The following is a 4,013-nucleotide window of genomic DNA, read 5'->3' on the forward strand; positions in this document are numbered from 1 at the left end:
AGAAAAGGACATAAACTGAATCTTGAAAGATTAGTGAGTGTTCACTAAGCAGGCAAAAGAGAACGAGAACATTTCAGACCAGGTAAAGGGAACAAAGACACAGAGGAATAAAAGAGCATGGTCTATAAATAAGTATGTCAGTTTGCTATGGTTTGGGATATAAGATGGAACACAGCAATTGATGGGGGGAGAGGTAGGCAAAGACCGTGTGATAGGCTTTGAAGTTTGGGCTTGATCCTGTGAGCAATGGGGAGTCATTTAAGGGTTTACTCATTGAAGAACATGAATAGACTTATGCTTTTTAAAAATGACTTTGGCAGTTGAGAGGTGGTTGGATTCTAGCTGTACAACTCTAGTGACAATGTAAACAGTAGCAGACTATTGAATGGCCCAAACAAGGAACTATGAGGACTTAAACTATAGCGATAGCAGTGGGGACTGAGGAGTAGATGGAAAACAAGACTAAAGAGAATAGTGTCATAAGAGTCCAGAGTGAGAGCGTGCCATGAAGATGGGAACAGCCAATAGTGCCAAATGCCGGAGAGAGTAGGGAAAAGAGGTAAGAGCCAACAAGTGACCATTGGATTTAATAGCTGGAGAATCCACATTGCCAAGACAGTTTTATTAGAGAAGCAGGGACAAAATTTGATTTCAGTTGGTGGGAGTGAACAGGAGGAGAGAAAGTAGAGACAGTAATGATGAGTACAGAGCTCCTCCTGGATTATGACATGGTGCCAGGGTCAGATGCGTTTTCAACAGATCATTTACTGATTGCAGGTGTACAGAGACCCAAGGAAGCAGTTAATGGGGGAGAAGACATTTGCTTTACAAGCTAGTGCTAACACACCTAAGGTTCATACATAAAATCAGCCCTTAACCCCACTCTATTTTTTCTCTTCCTACCTCTCTACCCCTACTTCTCAAGGCAAAACAGGTCTGTCCTTTTTCACTCACATGTAACTTGCAAGCTTGCATGTTGCCTTTTTATGCATTTTTTGCTTGATGCTCAATATACTTTGATTTCACCTCTGTAAAAATATTGAAAGAGGGATGATGCCATAACTATGTGATTTTCCCTGACTCTGCATTCACCTCAGGAAAGTTCTAAAATAGTTACCAACATTTTTCCCTTTTAGTAAATCCTCAGGAAAAAAGTAGTTGATGCTTATGGAAAAAATGAGCAATCTATCCCAAAGTGTAGCTTATAAAATGGAATAAAACTAATAGTGTGTTTTTTCTGTATCCACCCTATCCATCCAGATGCTGATTTAAGGTAGTATAAGGTATATAACTGAGGCAGAAAAAAGACATTGCCAGAAGTTCCAGCTCTAGATTCTCCAGGATTCAAGGTTTCTCTATCCTGTCTCTCTTTTCAGGAGTAATTTCTCACTGTCATACAAATTCTGCAATTAGAAAAAAATAAAGTAAAATTCAAATACAAGCTGAAATAGAAAGTTCATAACAACTCTGTCCCCTGATAGTCACCCACCCAGCAACCCTCTTCCTCAGTTGAAAAAGGCAAGTAGCTCATCGATCTCACACCAATCGGTGGTCAGAAAACAATTGCCTAGCAATCACATCTATATTCCTGGAGGGTCCAGAGAGAAACCACATAAAGGCCAAGTCCTAGACATGTTGCAGTTGATTCTGGGCCTAAGCAGTACAAGCAGGCAATGTCTTACTGCTTCAGAAATGTACTTCCATTACCAGTTCTATTTTGAATAACTTTTGAAATCCAAGAATTTTAAATTACCTTTGCTTCCTTTCAGTTTTGTTTGTTTTTTAATAGAGTAGTTCTTTCTTTTTCAGTTAATTTTATTTATTTATTTTTTGGCTGCATTGGGTCTTCGTTGTTGCGTGGGGGCTCTCTCTAGTTGCAGCAAGCAGGGGCTACTCTTCGTTGCGGTGCGCGGGCTTCTCATTGCGGTGGCTTCTCTTGTTGCAGAACACGGGCTCTAACCGCGCAGGCTTCAGTAGTTGTGGCACACGGGCTCTACAGCATAGGCTCAATAGTTGTGGTGCACGGGCTTTGTTGCTCCGCAGCATGTGGGATCTTCCCGGACCAGGGATCAAACCCATGTGCCCTGCATTGGCAGGCAGATTCTTAACCACTGCACCACCAGGGAAGTCCCTCAGTTCTTTATATTATGCCTCTAAACAGGGAAAGAATAAATTGTCAGTATCTGGAGCATCTTTCCTTGCAGAGAAGCAGGAGGGAGCAGGTGTGTCATGGTGGGACCATTGACTACTAGAGAGAAGTTTGATTTCTGTGTTATGTTTAGGGATCAGTAAGGAAGCTCATTTCTCCTTTGTGAGTTGTCCCGGAATATGTAAAGCTTTTCCTTGTATTCATATCCTAGAGTCACCTGAAAGGTTTCTATATTAACCAATTACTGTTACTCTTTAGAACCATCCAGTAGGACAGCACTCAGTGGGGAGAGGGCAGCCCTCAACCTGGAGATCTCTGGGAGAATAGATGCCCCTGCTGAGCCCATGAATGCCCTTGCATCAGCTTTACTTCTGGTTGCTCAGTTAGATTTGAGGAACTAACCTCTTCTGCCATGTCCTTTTGTCATACCAGAAATCACTCTTCCCAATTCTACTCCATTTTCTCCATGCAGAGACTCATAATCCACTTCTACTCCGTTTTCTCCATGCAAAGACTCTCATGTCTCTCTTATCACATAACTACTCCAAGAATTCTCTCTGCCAGTAATAGCCCTCTACTTGCTCCTAACTGATTCTAAGATCTACTCCCCATCTATTGAGACTGCTTTCTCAAAGAACACCAATAGCCAATGATTACCAATCCAGTGGCTCCTACTGTTCTTACTACTTAACCTCTCAGCAGCATTTGACACTATATTCTTTCCCCTCTACCTCTGTAGAATCTTCTTAGGCTCTTTCACTGGCTTGTTTTCCTCAACCCTCCCTTTAAATGCTATGCCCAAAGTTCAGTGCTTAGCTCTCTTGCTCTTCATATTCTATGCTTCTGGTGCTCTCTCCCAAGCCCCACAGCTTCATTTACCTGTGTATTTACACCCTAGGCCTTCCTCTGAATCTCCAGGCCTACGTATCAGCTGCATGATGGTCATGAACAATGTATGGTCTGCGAACATCTTAAATTCAACATTTCTTCTCAGAGTTAGTTCCTCTCGGACTTCCCTGGTGGTCCATTGGTTAAGACTTTGGGCTTCCACTGCAGGGGGCACAGGTTCAATCCCTAGTCGGGGAACTAAGATCCTGCACGCCTCAGAGCGCAGCCAAAAAAAAAAAAAAAGTTCCTCTCCTATGTTTCTTCTCTTCTTAATGACATCAACATCCCTCCCAGCTTCCTTGGTTCTCAAGTGTAAAACCTGCAAATTATATGATCATACAGTTAATGATGCACTAATTATCATCTAATTCAATGTTTTTACAGATGATAGGAGTGGCGCCCAGAGTGGTGAAATTAATTCCCAAGGGTTATTTTGCAAGGCCAGTTCTGGAGCCAAAATCTCCTAATCCTTTACGATTATTCATTCCTTTATTCCTTCACCAAATCCTGTCAGTTCCACAGTGCTTCTCCCATCTATACATTTTCACCATCTCAATTTATAGTCTTTTTTTTTTTTTTTTTTTTCGGTACGCGGGCCTCTCACTGTTGTGGCCTCTCCCGTTGCGGAGCACAGGCTCCGGACGCGCAGGCTCAGCGGCCATGGCTCACGGGCCCAGCCGCTCCGCGGCATGTCGCGGCATGTGGGATCTTCCCGGACCGGGGCACAAACCCGTGTCCCCTGCATCGGCAGGCGGACTCTCAACCCCTGCACCACCAGGGAAGCCCCATAGTCTTATTTTTGTATTTTTTATTTATATTACTGCACTTCTAACTTTCCCCTCTCTTATTCACAATACAGTACTGCGGGAAATAATATTCCTAAACCCCAGATTTGATCATGATTTTCCCTGTTTCAAGCACCTACTTTATACAGAATAAAGTTCAACATCTTGTCCAGCAGTCAGAATCCTATGCA

The sequence above is a fragment of the Delphinapterus leucas genome, chromosome 15, assembly GCF_059928025.1.
Source record: "Delphinapterus leucas isolate spDelLeu-1000000601 "Yukka" chromosome 15, BTC_Dleu_Yukka2, whole genome shotgun sequence".
NCBI lineage: Eukaryota > Metazoa > Chordata > Mammalia > Artiodactyla > Monodontidae > Delphinapterus > Delphinapterus leucas.